The 19,201-nt window shown below is 35.8% G+C and overlaps 1 protein-coding gene and 1 long non-coding RNA gene across 4 annotated transcripts in view; one reads left to right on the top strand and one right to left on the bottom strand.

Annotated features, from left to right (window-relative positions):
• The window catches only part of LOC113436178 (uncharacterized), a 301,149-nt gene that overhangs the window by 71,667 nt on the left and 210,281 nt on the right, over positions 1-19,201 (bottom strand). The gene's annotated exons all lie outside the window — the stretch shown is intronic.
• Positions 1-19,201, top strand: part of PTPRC (protein tyrosine phosphatase receptor type C) — an 89,896-nt gene that overhangs the window by 351 nt on the left and 70,344 nt on the right. The window lies entirely within an intron of this gene.

The following is a 19,201-nucleotide window of genomic DNA, read 5'->3' as shown; positions in this document are numbered from 1 at the left end:
TGTAGCAACAGCAGCAATTGTTGCCTCAGTTGGATCAAATAATTAGCTCTAAAATTGAAAGTCAGTCTCCCAAGCTTAGGGTTTTTTTTGTTATTTGTTTTAAGAAAAGGTTGGGGTTGACCACAACCTTAAAAAGTCTTAGGTCTCTTTTTGAGTTCCACGATTCTATGATCATCAAGGATCTCAAACTAAACAACACCATTTGGCTGAGTAAAATTCAGGTACAATCTTGAGTTAGATAAACAAGCAGCATGCAGAAATGAGGCTCTAAACACTCCTGCAACATTCAAGGAAGCAGAGGTGTCCACATGGAAGTAGTTTCCTTCTCATAGGGAACTTTTTTAAAAAAATCCCAGATAACTTCATCATTTGGGATCTGAACCATGTGGTTTGGCTTTTGTTTTTTTCACACTGCATCTGATGCTGTCCACTAGGGGTTAAGATCTTCCTTCATTGCCTATATGTGGTCTTTGGGCTGTGCAAACTATGAAAGTGCTCACGCCACTGTGAAGGTGAAGCGACTTTTCCTAGATCTCTTTTGGAACAGATTTTGAAAAAAATGTTTTCTTTTTCAGTGCTTAAAATTTGGGCTTTTTTGTGAAGAACATTTAAGATTGCAGTCCTAGTACTGTTATTCCTTAGTATGATATATAACTCAATAGATTCACATTTGGATTTTATACAAGTACAGAGTTTTTTTTCCACGTGTTTGTTTAAGCAATAATGTTGCAGTGAATTTCCCCTGCTTTAAGATGGACTTCTGCATTGCATTTTGAGCCACTCCCTAATCTCAGATCCTGTATTTAGTTCCTCAGATTTCAAGCTCCACTGCATCACATATTTTTGTTCTTCTTTAATTAAAATCATCAGATAATAAATGATGCCAATATGTTGCATATATACTCCATACAAGTATTCATAATGGATGACACATCTGTATCTTTCATTTTATGCTGTCATGACTAACCATTGTTTTTAATGATGTCCCAGATTAGAAATCTTATTTTATACATGTTCTTCCACTGATTGGGTTATGTGGCTGAGGTGGTTAACAAATCATCATGTACTGCACTGCCATTTTATTTCAACTGCACTTAATCAGGCTTGTGAACCATTTTGAGTCTCTGGAAACCTGGGCTTATTGTACATTATAACTCTCATTTCCTTGGGAACCCCCAAAACGACCATTTTGAATTCAGGCAAATACATAATAAGCCAAAAAGCTTATCATTAAAAGGAAGAAAACTGATTCATTTGATAAAAGTCTTTGTGCATCTTTTATGTCTAGATGGTGACAGGATGCTCATGGCTTGATTTAAAGTGATAAAAAACCTGACCACAGGAAGGGTTGAACCTTTATCTATATCCTCTTCGAAAGGATATTTCTGCATATTTTTGCAGCCTAGAACTAGCAGCCAGTTTCTAAATCTGTTTGCTGTTGAATATACAGTTTAGTAACAGTATAAACACTGTATTATATAACACTGGCCCTCCATCTTTTAAGAATTCTCATTCCCATTGGTTAATTTCAGCAGTTCCTCAAGTGGTTAGAAAATATTGAGGTCCCACAGTTTACATCGTCTATGGGGTTTTTTGTTCGTTTGTTTTGCTTTTCTTTCCACTGATGATGTCGAGCCTGATCACAAAAGTGCACTGTCCATTTAAGAAACAAGGCAATGGGACACTTGCCTTGTTTGTATGTAAAGCGTTAGCTAATAACATTTACAGCTTCTCATAAAATACAGACTTACAAACAGTTCGTTTAATGACTGTTCAAAGTCACAACGGCACTGGAAAAAGTGACTTATGACCGTTTCCCATACTTACGACCATTGCAGCTTCCCCATAGTCAAAATTCAGATGCTTGGCAACTGACTCATATTTATGACAGTTGCGGTGTTTGAGTTTCAAGTGATTCACTTTTGTGACCTTCTGACAAGCAGAGTCAAAGCCAGATTCATTTAAGAACTGTGTCACTAACTTAACATGTGCAGTGATTCATTTAACAACAGTGGCAAGAAAGGCGGTAAAATGGGGCAACGTTCATTTAACAAATGTCTCATTTGGCAACAGGAATTCCGGGCTCAGTTGTGGTTGTAAATTGAGGACTACCTTTATATGAACTTTTTTTTAATCCCGTTACAACAAATGAGAGGAGAATTAATTCTGGAATAAATACATTGTTATGAGCTTTTAATCTGCCTGGATATGGAAATCTAAGTGTTATAGAAGTTTCACAGTAGGTGACTCTGTATTGTAAGGGACTCGCACAATCTATTTGTGCGTAAGCTGTTTTCCATCTAAAAGGCTAGTAGTGTTTTACTCACTAATGATTCTTCATGCAACAAGCCATTTTCTTCTTGTCAAATTAGTGCTATAAGGAGAGAATGAAGACCCCCCCTCCATGTTTCTTTCTAATGCATAGCTCTGTCCAGGTGATTCTGCTTTTGTTGTCTATAGCTAATACTAAGTAGATTAATTTAAGCTTAATTTGCAACTTGCTACAAAATTGCTATAACATTTTAAAAAGTAGTTTGTATACATCTATGTGGGCAGGGGGAAGAAGGAGGAAATCTTATTCTTCTGTGTACATTTACTATTCAGTTTAATTTACTTTTTAAGGTGTGAATGAAAATGAAAAACATTTTTGAAATGTTAACATTAAAATTTAAAATATTAATATGTCAAAGTAAAAGCACCACAATTCAATATCCATTAAAATGATCCATGTTTTACTTTTTTTTAAATATATGAAGTCGGGTATTCTGAACTTCTATTAGTTTGTCAGCTGTGTTTCTCAGTATTTATGCCTGTTATATGAGTGAATCTGTTCAAGATTTTAAGATTGAAAAGAAGAGTCCAAAAGTCCAGCACTGATATAGGTTTCCTGAATAGGAATATCAGTATTGAATTTGCAGCTTCTTTTTTGTTTTTTAATCCTGTAATTTTTCTCCCTGCCCCATTTTATAAAGATTTGCATGCAAATTTGTCAATATTTTTTTTTTGCAGTTTTCATTTTTGACAAAATATAATTGCATCATAAAATATAGACAAATGAGAATTTTAAAGGAATTGTACATACATACTAACTTGACAATGTAAAACTGAGTAAAAATCCCTTCTACGGGAGATGGGAGGCATAATAAATGAACAAACAAACTGTAAACAGAACAATTTTTTCCTGATGTTTTTGTCAAAATATTATTCTTATATGCTTTTTAAAACAGCTGTAATGAGCACATGGCAGTAATAAGACTTTTTGTACCCATTGTAGGGTTTTTTTTGTTATTGCAGAATGGGACTGCCAAATTCAGAAAAGTATAAATTTCAAAGAAGTCTGTTTGCATATTGTTACATATTGAAATTAGAAAATGAGCATTAAAATGTTTTCTGAACACCTTTTTTCCCAAGGATCTTGTTAAACATCAATTAAATTGGTCGTCTCCTTATTAAATTGGTCATCAAGAGAGAGAATATAAGGGCTGAATGATCATGGTATGAAAGCAAATATTTGCAATATAGGACAAAATTGTGTTTCTTCTTCAACCATTTGTCTTGCTGATGTAGCGCAGTGTTTATTTCTGCAGCTTCCCTGGTACTGTAAATTCATATGATGTTGAACAGGACAAGATGTATGGCAATACTTTTCTTCAAAAACCAGATTGCAATCTTCTTTGGCTGCCTGACAGACATAGATATCCAATATATCCTAACAATTGCTGTTATAGAAATGATAACTATTACTTAAGAGTTAGGAATCATGTTTCAAGATATATCTGCTTCATAACTGAGAAGTAAGGAAGAAAGTGAAGAAAGTCTTTTTTTCTTCCTTTAATTATCATTTTGAAAGGGAATAGTTGCATGTCGGTCTTCTCTTCTGTGATTGTAAAGGTGGTCCTTGACTTACAACAGTTCATTTAGTGACTGTTCAAAGTTACAATGCCACTGAAAAAAGTGACTATTTGTCACATTTATGACCATTGCAACATCCCTATGGTCATGTGACTTACATTCAGATGCTTAACTAACTCAGATTTATGACGGTTGCAGAATCCTGGAGTCCATGTGTTCCCCTTTTGCACCCTATTGACAAGCAAAGTCAATGGAGAAACCAGGTTCACTTAACAACCGTTTTACTAATTTAAGAACTGCAGTGATACACATTAACAAATGTGGAGGGAAAAGTCATAAAATGGGGCAAAACTCACTTAACAAATTTATCACTTAACAGCATAGATTTTGGGCTCAATTGTGGATGTAGATTGTGGGACTACTTGTGCATCTATCACATCACTTGTTACTAGGAGATTGTCTGTACTTTTCAGCCAGACAAGGTGCCTCTTTTTGTGAAAAAGGAAAGCATGCATTGCTGCCTGCCGTGCATATGAATAAATAGGATATACATTTCTGAAAGTAAAACCAAAAGAGAGCATTCTCAAGTAGTTGATTAAGTACATAGAAATCTTCCCATAAGAGTACGTGCTGTTTTTCCCAAGTTCTCATATTCTGACTTTCACTTCTACTCTTGCCACATAAATTAGTCGGAGAGATATTTCTTCCTTTGCCTAATTTATTTTTAGAGCAGAGGAAGGGAAACAAAAGAAAAATTCAATGCTGGCAAGGCAAAGGGCACTGTAGGTGAATAAAGAGCTGCAGTCTGAAGCTCAGTCTGCCTTGAATGGGTTGTGTAGTCTCTGAAGGAGCAGCTCTGTGGAACGGGAATGCCTCTTGATCCACGGCTGTTAATCAATTTGCAGGTAGCATCTGTGGTGAGTAGCACCTCTGCATAATTATAGCTGGTGCTTTGGCAAGAGTTATTCCCACTTGGGTTATTTGTAACATGCTTACTGTGGCAGTTATCCTCAAAAAGGGTCTTGCAGTTGTTGTTGATGCAAGATGATTGGCTGCTGTTGGGGATCAGGTAAAGACTGTGCTCATTGCCAACTGCTTACCACATTGTTGGAATTGATCTTTAAAGGACTATATGGTTTATAATCCGACTCTCTTGGGACCATCTCTTTCCTTACAAACCTGTCTAGACATTATGATCTGCAGCAGTGGTTCTCAACCTGTGGACCTCTGGCGGGGGGACAATATCATCACACAGGGTCCACAAAGGCTTGAAGAAATGTTATGATTTGAATCTTGAGTTAGGTCTTGGAGGGGTGAGTCAGTGGCCATAATCTGTGGCCATAAAATGTATTTAAAAGGGTCCCGGGTTTTTCTCAACCATGAAGAAAAGGTTGAGAATCACTAATCTGCAGGAAAGACCTCTTTGAAGTGATCCTGGGATCATAGGTTTCTTTTTCTGATATATAACACACAGAAGGTTCTATCTGGTGTTACTCCTTTAGAAAATGCTCTTAAACATTTTTAAACAGGCTTTTGTGACACTGTTATTGCCTGTTTAAACGTTAATTTATGGTTTCTAACCACAAATTCTATTTTTCTTTCTCTTTTAATTTTGTTAATCTCTTGAGCACACATCACAGTAGAAAGGCAGAGAAACCAAATAATCATTCAAAGCTCTCTCTTATTATAAAGTTACAATTGATAGCCTGGCACCTTACAATGCTCCTGAATCACCTAATTGTTTGCCCTACTACATTTATTTCAATGTTCTTCCTAACAGTTTCTTAGATTTATTCATTTGTTAATATCCTGCTTTTTCTTTAGAAGTGTATTTACATTCTTTCTTCCATGTTAACACAAGTTTGTGAGGGCGATTGGAGTGAGAAGTGAGACCGGCAAGTTGATGGTGTCTCACTGCAGATATCTACCTGGATAGATACACCTATGCTTGTGTTCTGAGTAAGACAGTCATTGAGTCTAGCTATTGTATTAATTTCCTACAATGCCCATGATGTAGGGTACTTCAAGGCATTGTGAGTGGTTTAATGGTGGTGCTGTTCATAGCACTGTGCCCTTAGATGAACTCGGAGATTCCTAGCAGAGAAAGATTTTCCAGAGTTTAGCTGCCCCAGGTCACTCTGCAACCTACAGCTTAGTGGGGGAATTTAGTTGGAATGAGATGTTAAAATATACCAGTAGGAAAAAAAAAACATTCTCACGGTGTGTTGGTAAAAATGCTTCATGCTCTAAGAAGAGTAATAATAAAGAAGAATGTAAGAAAATAACCATTCCTACTCCCTACATGGGTCTCTATTAATTTAAAACCCCATAACAGATATGTTTAATAAGGCTGTATTTCTTTCACTTGGGCACCATTGAGAAGAAGTAAAATTTGGAAAGATTGCCAGATATAAAATTCAAGGAGAAAAAGGAGAACCTTTGTCTTTTTTCTAAACTTGCAGAAGACAACACCTTTAAAAGAAGTGCAAAACCATGTTAGGCACTTTCTTAAAAAAAAAAAAAAAGCAGGGATACTACAGTCTTGTGAATATTTTCCTCTAGTTTTTACAACAAGGAGGTGCACTCTATGGAAGCAATGCCTTTTTGTTCATTGCTCCAGCCAAATTGCTCAGAGTTTTAGGGTGCTCTGAATTTCTTATGGATGGTGGTCAGGATATGAACGTTTTCCTTGATGTATTTGATGTATATGAAAGCCTTGGTTGATGTATTTTAGAATTATTAAAGCATTTATAGAAGACATAAGAAAACTCTGATGTTCCAGATGTTACTAAAGTACAGCTTCAGCAACCTCAGCCTGCATGGCTCATCATGAGGGATGCTGGTGGCTTACAATCTAGCAACATCTAAAACACTACAGCTCCTTCACATAGCAATAAATATCCAGAAATGTGGGTTGCTAGATCAGGTAGTTGGGTCTTAGACATCTCTGCACAGCCATTCATTTCAGGCTTTTGTTGGAGAAAATGATTGGTCCTGAAACTGATACTCAAATATTACCACTTGTTTCCCCCTCCCTCCCATTGTGGTCAATTTTGTTTGATTCTTGGAGACTTGCCCAGACAAGTAAGTCTCTGCTGTTTACTTGGCAAGGTTTTTCAGAAATGGTTTGCCATTATCTCCTTCCTAGGACCGAAAAAAAATAACTGGCTCAAGGTTTTGCAGATGGCTCTGTGCCTAAGTTGGAACTAGACTAACCCAGTTTCTAGCCTGATGCCTTAAGTATTACACCAAACTGGTCTTGTACCATTAAAGGTCCACAAATGCCATCACAAATGAAACCAATATGGCCCATATTTTTAGATTTTACCTCAAAATAATATGTTTATTTCCCACCTTTATTATTTTTACAAATTAGGCAGCAAACATAACTGACACACCTTTCTCCTCCTATTTTCCCCACAATAACCACACTGCACTGAGAGAGAGTGATTAATCCAAAGTCACTTTTTAAAGTGACCCTGGCTCAGATATTTTAAACAGAAGTCAAATCTGAAAAGGTAACCCTTCAAAATGAGACTACTCTGGGTGGTCTTCTAATGAAATCATGAGCTAAAAGGAAATATTAGCTACAAAACAATACAAATACCACATCCTATGAGCCACTCTCCTTTCTCAGTAATATCTAGTGGTTTAAATAAGGACAAAATAATGATTGTTTTCCAAGCTATTAAGAGTCCCAGTGATACCCCTATCCCCTATACCAGGGGTGTCAAACTCAAGGCCCACAGGCTGGATCCAGCCAATGGGGTGCTTAGATCTGGGCTGCAGGGCTGCCCTGGAAATGGTGAAGGACCAACCCATGGTGCCTTTGCCAGCAAAAATGGAGCTCCTGAGGACTGTGCCCCGCAAGCTCTGCTTTCACTGGCAGAGGGTTGCCACAGGCCATCCTAGATGAAAATGGAGGGCTACTCATGGCCCCTGAGTTCCATTTTCACTGGCAGAGGGTTGCTAAAGATTGTCCCAGCCAAAAATGCCACTTGCGAGGGCTATGCACACCTCCACGAGCTCCATTTTTGTTGGCAGAGGGTTGCAGGAGGCTGTCAAGCTGAAAACTGATCTCGGGAGCCTGTTTTTGCTGGCAGAGCACTCGGGCCTCCACAGGCATCTCCCGACATGAGTGACATCATGCTGGCCCTGCCCCCCCTGCCCCTGCCCCCCTTGCCTTCTGAGGTCAAACACAACCCTGATGTGGCCCACAGTGAAATTGAGTTTGACACCAATGCTCTATACCCAGCAGAGTTTACATGTACAAATAATGGAATGGTAATAGTGCCGATTGTAACTTTCAGTTTTGAACAAACTGAACCCCATCTAACTCTGGCTTTCATTTTTTTTAAGTGTTAGTAACTGTGATAAAATGTATATTGAAACAAACCAGTATTTTCTATTTCTACATCAGATTCCATGGTATTTTTTATTTATATAATGTGTGTTATAAAACACATTGCAAACAAGTCATAAAAGGGAAATAAAACTCTCAATCTAAGTCCTGATGCAAAGACCAAAAAAATAAACAAACAAATAAATAAAAATAAAAACAGATTAAAAAGTCATTCAAGTTGAGGTGAACTTCTGATGATGTCATGGACAAGTCCATGTAATTTTCTTGGCAATGATATGAAGTAGTTTTCCATTGCCTTCTTACAGGGTTTTTTTTATACTTTCTGTTCTAGCTTAGTCCTATTGGTTTCAAGTCCAAGCACTAACAAGGCCCAACCAAGCTATTAACTTTTTGAGACCAATGGGTATGGTCTCTAGCTTTAATCTTGAGAGTAAGCTTAAATTTAGTTTACAGCCCTGTTAATTCTAGTGGATTCTGTTCAAGATTTAACCAGGTTTGAGACTGCTTAGTTGTTGTTGTTTCTTTTGGAGGGGCGGGGCAGCTTTAATTTCAAATTTGTTCAATTAAAATTAAATACATAGTAGGAAAAGACTATATGAAGCACACAACTTTGCTTTAAAGCTAGTCCCTTGGCTAAAACGTAAGTCTTTGTTTTACCATCCTATGGCTAATGTTCTTAGAAAACACATCAAAATTTAATGCAGGAAATCTTCCTTAAATTTTTACTATTTTTCTGATTATAATGAGTCTAAGTAAAATATATTTAACATTGCAAGTATGATCCCAATAATCAAAATTATATTTTGATTCACTACTTACTGCATTTGTTATATCATGTAGGCAGATGTTAATTTTTAAAAAAAATATTTATTTGAAATCAAGGTGATAAATCATAATTACTTTTTCCTTCCTTCCTTCCTTCCTTCCTTCCTTCCTTCCTTCCTTCCTTCCTTCCTTCCTTCCTTCCTTCCTTCTTTCCCCCTCTCTTTCTTTTCTTTTCTTTTTTCTTTGCTACAGTTGTGAGCCTTCTAAAATTTTCTTGACATAATTATGACAGCTGGATTATTTATTGTTTATATTGTTGATTCATATTTCAATTTATATGGCCACCAATCTCAGTTCATGACTCTAGACAGTTAACAATATATACATTTTAAAAAGCATTAAAATAATAATAATAAAAAATAGACAATGACAACCTGTAGAAAAACAGCAGTCAAGATACAAAATAAACTCAACAGTAACAAACCAGCATAACCAATATATGGTATCAACCATACTTCCTGAACCCCAAGCCTGGTAAAATAATTTAGGATAACAATAGGAAAAAGAAGTAATTCAAACATATACCTTATGTACTTTGTATATTTCAGTGTCTTTCTTTTTATTAAAAAAAATCATTTTGTTTATTAACTTTAGAAGGCTGTTTAGAATTGACAAGAAAAAGGCTATGATAAGAATGAAATGGGAAAGCACAGCTGGAGAATGAATTTCTAGCAGGAGATGCCATCTGCTGAGTTTCAGCTGCATATATCAATAAAATAGGACCCTTGCAAGCAGGTCATACTTACTGTCCTTTTAAGAACCACTAAGCCATTTATCTATTTTCAAGCATTTTTTCCATTCTTTCAAAAAAAAGAAAGAAAGAAATCCTTTTGTGACTGTGGTTATCTAGGTGTTTAAAAAACTAGCTATGATTCTTTCAGCATGCTCCACAAATATGTTCAAAAGAAAAGCAGGCTATTTTTTAGCTCTTTTAAAAAATTTCTCCTTTTGCTCTCCAGGGTAGCCATTATTCCTTCTGTGTCAACATGTCCTTAGTTGATATGCTTGCTTGATTCTTCTTTTGCCAGTTCAAAGAGTTTGCATCCTTTTACTCCTAATTCATGATCTTGTACCTCAATAAAGTTAGCACTGTCAACTAGATCTTGCATTGTACATACTTGAGCCAAAATGCTTGCCTGTTTTTTAAAAAAATGTAGATTCTGGGGTATTAAAATTAGTTTTGAAATATTCTTTATTTGAAAAGTGTGAAAGTAATCATACTGACTGATAGACAAGCGAAAAATGGAGTTAGATCAAAGCTGCTCTTGCTAAGAGATCTGTTGTTGCAATATTAGCAATAGCAAATAATGTTCATGAAATGCATTAAATGAATCACAGAATGTTGTTAAGGAAGATTTTTCTGGATATACAGTTTGTTATTCGCAAAGGATATGATAATGTAAGCTCTTGCAAACCATGTTAGATTACTTTTATGAATAAAAAATGGTTTCAAATAGGTATCACATATGAAACATGTATCAATTAATTTACGGGGAAGGTGACTTAATAGCCATTTATTTAAGCACAGAAGTATATATGATTCTAAGTCCTCTAGATATACTTTTATTTTATATAGGAAAAAATGCAAATAAAAATAGGGGTAGGATTAGGATTGAACTCCTACAATATAAAGATGTATTTATTTTATTTTTATTTATTTATTTATTTTTGTTAATTGCTTACAAGATAATAGGTATAAGTAAAAAACATAGTTATGAATACATGGATACATATAAGAAAAAAATAATAACAGAAACAATAGGACAGGGACGGTAGGCATGTTGGTGCGCTTATGCACGCCCCCTACAGACCTCTTAGGAAAGGGGTAAGGTCAATAGTAGACAGTCTAAGGTTAAAGCTTTTGGGGTTTGGGGAAGAAACCATAGAGTCAAGTAGAGTATTCCAGACATTGACCACTCTGTTGCTGAAGTAGTATTTCCTGAAATCAAGTTTGGTGTGATTAACCTTGAGTGTGTATCTATTGTGTGCTCTTGTGTTGTTATGGTTGAAGTATTCATTGACAGGTAGGACATTGCAATGTATGATTTTATATACTATACTTAGATTGGACCAAAGGCAGCGTAGTTCTAGGTTTTCTAGGTCTAGAATTTCGAGTCTGGTGGCATAAGGTATTCTGCAATGAGTAGAGGAGTAGACAACTCTTTTTGTGAAATATTTCTGGACTTTCTCAATTGTGTTAATATCAGATACATAATGTGGGTTCCAGACTGATGAGCTGTATTCGAGTATTGGTCTAGCAAATGTTTTGTATGCTCTAGTTATTAGTGTAATATTACCAGAGAAAAAGCTACATAAGATTAGGTTAACAACTCTTAACGCCTTTTTGGCTATATAGTTACAGTGGGCTCTAGCACTTAGATCATTAGAGATGACTACTCCAAGATCCTTGACAGAGTTTGGATCATCAGCAAGGTCTTGACTATTCAGCCTGTATTTTATATTCTGATTTATTTATTTTTTGCCAATATGTAAGACAAAGCATTTATTTGTTGAGATTTGAAGTTGCCATTTGTTTGACCATTCTGATACATAGTCAAGGTCTTTTTGAAGGGTAGCAGTATTGTCTGTGGTGTTGAATAGCTTTACATCATCAGCGAAGAGAACGCAGCTGCTCTTAATACGATCACAGAGGTCATTTATGTAGAGTATGAAAAGAGTTGGTCCTAGAACACTGCCTTGTTGACAGGTACAGAATTTGATAGGACACTCCCAATTTTAACCATCTGTTGTCTGTTTGACAGGAATACTTCTATCCAGTTATGCAGGTGTCCAGAGATACCATAAGATTTTAGTTTTAGGAATAGTTTGTCATGTACCACTGAATCAAAGGCTTTACAGAAGTCTATGTAGATTGCGTCTCTTGCTTTGCCCTGATCGAGTTGTGTAGTCCATATGTTTTTGCAGTGTAAGAGTTGCAGATTACAGGATAATTTTTCCTGAAACCAAATTATTTATTAGAGAGTAGGTTATTTCTTTCTAAGTGGAGGATGATGGATTGGTTAATAATTGATTCCATGATTTTAGAGGTGACGCAGCATAAAGAGATTGGTCTGTAATTTTCAACTAGGCTGGGGTCTCCCTTTTTGAAGTTGGGGATGACCGTGGCTTGTGACCATAGTTTTGGCAAGGAGCTGGTCCTGAAAGATTTTTCAGAGATTATGCTTAGAGGTTCGGCTCTGGCATAGCTTTTTTAAGAAGTGGGCACATATTCCATCCAGTCCAATAGATAGAGATGGTTTTAGATTGTGTAGTGCTTTTTCAACATTGTCTTCTATAAAATCGATATGTATTAGACCATTGTAGTTGTCTGTGGTTTGACTAGGAAATACTGGGCATGATCCATTGCTGTTTACAAATACTGAGCCAAAAAATGTGTTAAAGAGGTTGGCTTTAATAGTGTCTTTGTTGCAGTCTTTACCATTAGGTCCTTTCAGGGGTGGGATGGACCTTGAGTCTTTTAGTTTGTTGTTTACAAAATTGTAGAAAGCATAGGTGGAATTGGTGTGTAGAAGGTTTTCTTCTTTTTTAAGGTGATAATTGGTGCACTCAGTCTTTATCTGGTGGCATAAATTTTTGTATCAGCTTTTGAAGTTGGCAACATAACCAGATTTGTTTTTTCGCCAAAGTAATTTCTTTTTGGATTGAAGTTTCCTTATTGTTATGGGTAATCTATTTTTTCTGGTTTTAGGAGTTTTTATTGGTATATATAGTTTGATGACTCTTTTGACTTCAAGTAAAAATATGTTGTAATGGTCTTCTACAGTATTGCATCCAGTGAATAGAAATTGCCAATCAAGGGATGAGAGATCGTTGTTTATAAGATCATAGTTGCCTTTTTTGAAGTTATAATTGGGGATTCTGTCATTGTGATGATTTTTGTGTGGATGTATGTTGAGACAAAAGTAAATCATGTTGTGGTCACTGTTGGAAAAGGGTTCTTTAATGTATATTCCATAAATTGAATTCAAACTATTGCAGAAGATGAGATCGAGGCAGTTGTTAAGTCTAGTGTTGTTGGTTACTAGTTGTTCTAGTCCCAGATTTGTTACTGCATTGTAGAAGTTTGCATGTGAGGGTTCAGTTGTACATTCGTAGAGGGTCCAGTTAATATGATGTAGATTGAAGTCACCAAGAAAGATAAAAGCATGTGGGCAGGATGCTGCCCATGTTAGTAGTGTATTTAGCTTGTTTGCATGTTCGATGTCATAATCAGGGGCTCTGTAACATAGTAAGAACCGAAATGTGATATTTAAGGTCAGTTCACATATAATGGTCTCAGGAAGAGCAAGCTCTTGGGTAACTTTTTTAGATGTAAGGACTTTTTATAGAAGATAGCAACACCAACTCTTCTCTGGATTTCATGATCGGTAAACATGATAGTCTCTTACTGTGATAATGGAGTCAGGGAGAGATGTGTTGAGCCATGTTTTACAGACAAATATAATGTCGAATTTAGCCGTATTTAGTAAAAGGAGAAATTCAGGTATTTTATTTACAAGGCTTCTTGCATTGAGTAGCTTGCATTTAAGGCCAGTTGTGGTTGGAATAGAGGTAGTTAGGGGTGTGCGTGCCCAGTTTTGAGTGATGTTGGATTAGATGAGGTGGGGTTGGATGTGGTATAAGATATAAAGATCTTCCTTATGTACATCAATATAGTGTTTGAAAATGGACTTCCCTATTAGGCATACACATTCAGTTTCAGAATTTTGGGATTAGAAAGTTGATTATTGCTTCCTTTTTCCAATCTAAATGAACCAGGAAGTGAAGATTTATCCCAAACCAAATACATCTGAGGGGGACATGAGGCTTAATATCTCAGATATTAGATCTGTCTTCTCATTTTTGAATTTAATCCCCACATGCCAATGAAAATCAGGAATTTAATAAATTTATTATATTCCTTTTCCACCTCAATGGATGTTATATTCATCCTTTCCACATCAACAGTTTCTAGTGCAATCAATCAAACTAAAAGCAATGTGTGACACTGCAGGTAGTCCTTGACTTACGAACACAAGTGAGCCCAAATTTTCTGTTGCCACGTGAGATATTTGTTAAGTGAGATTTGCCCCATTTTACAACCTTTCTTGCCACAGTTCTTAAGTGAATCACTGCTATAATTAAGTTAGTAACATGGTTGTTAAGTGAAACTGGCTTCCCTATTGACTTTGCTTGTCAGAAATTCACAAACGGGATCACATGACCCTGGGATAGTGCAACCTTCATAAATAGGAGTCAGTTGACAAGTGTCTGAATTTTGATCATGTGTTCATGAGGATACCGCAACAGTTGTAAATGTGAAAAACAGTCAGAAATCCCTCTTTTCAGTGCTGTTGTAATTTCAGTCACTACATGAACTGTTGTAAATTGAGGACTACCCGCATTTTATATTTTTCCTTGTCTTTTTTTTTTATTTTTGAAAATTGCAAAAAAAAAAAACCAACCCCAAAACCCGAAGATACAGGAAAATTATAAATGGAAGATGATACAGGCATGATTCTCCCCACTTCTCCCCAGCATCATAAAATTCCACAAATAAGGAAAGATGGTTGGACATAAGAAAAAATGTCATCTAAATAATCATACTCTAGAGAATAAAGTTTTCTGTAACTCAAATAATGAAAAGTTTTTATAGAGGTACAATTTAAGAGGGGGAAAATGGACCATAGAGCTAGGTCAGGCTTATTATAAGTGGATGTGCTGTGAACATGCCTTTATTTTAACAATTTGCTGTGGAAGAAGATGGTGTTATTTTTCTCTCTTTTTCTCCAGAAAAGGTCTGCTTAAAAAATGAGGGTCATCTTTAGGAACAGTCTGTTATTTTTCTACTTGAAAACTGTGTTCTCCTCTCTCAGGAGAAGGCAGCCTGACCTGCCATCTCTTTCAAGCTCTATCCTTTATTACAATTAGGCTTGGGGTGGGGGGGACGACTTCCCAATTTTCAGATAGGATTTTTTTTTTTTCAAACAAGATTTGAAACCTGATGCATGAATAAAGGAAGTGAAAATTTGTGAGTTCCATCTTATCCCACCATGAGCCAATCACCATTTTTGGAGAACAGGAATGTGTGACATCATCAAATTACCCCCAGCCAGCAGCTAAAACAACGTTCAGCAGTGTTTCCTGGTATAACATCAAAAGGAACAGTCTTCACTCCGGTCTGTCTCAAGCCATGAGGTCTCCTGTATGCACTGAGTTTCAATTCCTTGTAAAATACAAACTTCTCCAAGTCTTTTGGCTACTGTGGCCTGTGGTACAAAACCTGTCTTCACTCCATTCACAGGTTGATATATAGTCTGCTACCATTTTTGGAGGCAGGTGGGAAGGTATGGGAGGAAATGGCGGAAAGCAGCTGTTTTCCCTTAAAAAAAAATATTTTTAATTTTAATTATAAGAATACAACACAATACATCCTTGTTATTATTGCTTTTCCCCCCTCTTAAAGACAAAGTAACAATGATGGAACAGTGATAGGTTGGTTCTCTGGTTTTGTTTTTGCGTGTCACAGATAAAGCAGTGCCACTGAAGTAAACAAATGGGTTTGTTTCTGAGTGGATGAGTAAGACCAACAATCCAGTTTAAACTCTACATTTTAAAGCATGTAGGCCATAATAAGATTGTCTCCTTCACAATCATTCTCTGCTCAGGCTACACCCTAAAAACCAGCTTGCTTCACACACAAAATTGTCCTAGGAGATTAAATGTTACTGGTCATTTAACATGGGTGAAAAACTAGGCATACTTCTTATATCTTAATGTCCAATCTATAGACTGTATCAATCTTGCTTTGACATGAAGCCCAAATTGAATGGAAATCTTAATTCTGTTTCCACATCTGTTTTTATTTCTGTACTGTCCTTGGAATAGCACAGAATGGAATCCGAAGGCTTTACTTAAGGTTTAAGTGAAAAAAAAAGATTTTTCACAACAGGTATTTTGGATCATAGAAATAGCTTTTTATTTTGTTTTCTGCTCAGAGTTGCTTGTTGAGATGAATGACTATTCAGATGGAACGGATAACTAGCAAATAAATAGCAGTAGGATTGAATATCTAGGACAGGGGAGTCAAACTCGTGTAGTCACGGCATTGTCATATGACATATCATGACTTTCCCCCCTTAATTAAAGTGGGTGTGGGCGTGGCCAGTGCATGACGCATCTGGCCCACGGGCCACAAGTTTGACAGCCCTGATCTAGGAAGAAGAGGAAAGTGGCAGGAAGAGAGAACAAAGTGATACTTGGTCATTTGGGGTGCAGTATTCAAATGCAGCAGCCAAGTCACCCTTTAATAAGTTCAACAGGAAGCATTTCTCTCTGGGTGTCACTAATAATGGAAGGATTGATGCCTGGAACTGATAAATGGCCTTATCTTCAGCCACATCCAGAAGGTTGCATTTTCTAAATGTTGCATTTTCTGCATTGAGTATCCCTCTTTATCTCTTTGACCTTCTGACCCTCTTTATCTGTTTCAGGTTTCTGAAGCAATTTTGGTCTTAACTGATTTTTAGTGTGATTGATAACGCTTATTTCTAGGAATTCACAGAAATCCTAACCAAAGAGAGTTTAGCATGTTGTATGAATACAACCATTAGGTTGCATCTGACAGTTAAGATAGCTAATTAAAGCATTGCTACTTTTATTTAATATAATATAAATGCTCAGCAGCACATAATGTTATGTGAGCTTCCTGTCTTGTCATACTCTGCAATTATTCTCCGAAAGTTCTAGAAGTACTTTTATCTGTACTTCTAATAGCAAGATTCACCTTGTGTACTGAACTGCATTAACAATTGAAGGATAGGATTAAATCAGTCAGAATAAAAAAACAAATTAAATCAAAACAGTCAATAAGCTTAATGCATTTAATTCTTTATTGATTTATAACCTCCATGTTAGAATTAAGATTGTTCTTCCCCATCGCTGAACTCTATTCAAATACAAAATCTAGATAATATTTTTTTAAAGTAGAATAAAAGCTCAGCAATCATGTATTAAAACTTTGCTTTGTCAAAATGTAAAATAGCCTGAAGATAGAATGACCTGCGTAAGATATAAGCATGACATATCATAAAAACTCTTTGAACTGATTAGATCACTATGACCTCTTAATGGTGAGAAGGAAATAAGGAATGTGCACCATGTTGATAACAGAAAATTGAAAAAAGCTTGTGGTATTGGAAATGCTCACAACTTAGGATATTCAGCTACCCAGTCTAATAAGGAGAGATTTCAGCTTCCTGAATTTTCATGAAGTGAGTACATCATATAGCTTTTAAGGTAGAAAAGAAGGCAGTTTTATTACTGAGTATGAAAAATTGTTCAGCCATTTTGAATGCAACACAGCAGATATGAAATCCATTGGCCCTTCATATTACAACACAGGAAATTCGTTTACATGTATCTGGTCAGTGCTAAAATTGCCAGAATCTTTTTCTTTTTAAGAAAAAAAGATGAAAAAAGGTAAATACTGAAACTTTATTTGTTTTTTCCCCATGATTAATGGTTGATTTCAAGATGTTTCGGTAATGATTCAATACCTGACCCCCTTATGTAGGTACAATGTACAAGTTCATGGTTTATCTGCCTCCCTATAGATCTAATCAATGCAGATATATTGATGGTATTTGCTTCACTGTCAGCAGAATTAAAGACAATCTAAGGAGCTATTTAGCCTAACAAAGAGACTTTAAGAAATCTTTTATGAGCTATATAGATGTTATTTGGAAGCAAGCTGTGTGAATGGGAATTCAGTAAGTAGAACACTAGTAAAATGTCTGTGAATAGAAATTTTATCCTTATAAAATTAAAGATACCGTGTGTTTTCTTTGTCTTTGTAATACAGTGTGTAATTACCAGCTCCAATTTTCTAACTCTTCAGTTAGAACTAGCTTGGGATAGGGCAGTTTTGCTTTCATTCTATATCTTTTTGGTAAACTTGCTTCAAGACGTCTTTTAGTTCATATATGTATCTGAAAAATATCCACATAAAAGTTAATAGGCATTTTTTTATATTCATACATACTTGCATGTGTAGTTTTCCAGGTGAGCATACTTTTCATTAATCATTTAAAAAACATATAAGATATAATGACTGTTATAACAACATGCAAATATAATAACTTTATTTTACATTTGTGCCTATCTCTGCACTAGTATACACATTTTGGGGAATAATTTTTGAGTTATCCTATAAACTGTATCATGAAAGTTTGATAGGGGCTAATTTTGTGGGGCATATGTTTCATCTCAAGATTTAGGAGATGTGAATAATGTATATTAGCATAAACATTTAAATAGATTCAATTTTTCATTCTTCCCTATTTTGGATTTCCCCCGAAAATACTTCTAGCATTCTAAGATTTCAGAGGAGGTAGGATAATTTATCAAAATAGAGCAAGCTTTCTAGAGTCAAGGCTTAAAATTTAGTCTTGTTTATCCTAAGTACATTCAACCTAATGAGTCTCAAGTTATCCAACAGACAGGTCCTTTCCATATTAATGTAAATATCATGAACTCTATTTTCAACTTTTTGTCCTGAATATAATACTCCTAAATTTATTTATTTATCTGGCATATGACATATCATATATGGGCTGGCAATATTTATTAATATTTCATCTAGATTAGTCAAACATAATAAAATGCAGGTAGTTCTCAACTTAATGACCGTTCATTTAATGACCGTTCAAAGCTATGACACTGAAAACATGACTTATGACTGTTTTTCACACTTACGACCATTACAGTATCCCTGTGGTCATGCGATCAAAATTCAGATGCTTGCAACTGACTAATTTATTTACGAAGGTTGCAGGGTCTCAGGATTATATGATCCCTTTTTATGACCTTCTGACAAGCAAAGTCAGGGTAAATCAGATTCACTTAACAACTATGTTACTAACTAAACAACTAATCACTTAATAACTGTGGCAAGAAAGGCCATAAAATGGGGCAAATTTCTGCTTAGCAGCAGAAATTTTGGGCTCAGTTGTGGTCGTATGTTGAGGACTACCTGTATAAATGTTTAAAAGATCTATGTTCAAATACCAGTATCTAGGCCAGAGGTGTCAAACTCACATTGTCATGGCATTATTACATGACGTATCAGGACTTTTTTACCCTTCGCTAAACCAAGAGGGG

The sequence above is a fragment of the Pseudonaja textilis genome, chromosome 3 (assembly GCF_049901715.1).
Source record: "Pseudonaja textilis isolate UNSWEBS1 chromosome 3, rPseTex1.2, whole genome shotgun sequence".
NCBI lineage: Eukaryota > Metazoa > Chordata > Lepidosauria > Squamata > Elapidae > Pseudonaja > Pseudonaja textilis.
Note: the sequence above shows the minus strand (reverse complement) of the source record. Positions and strands in the feature narration are given on the sequence as shown.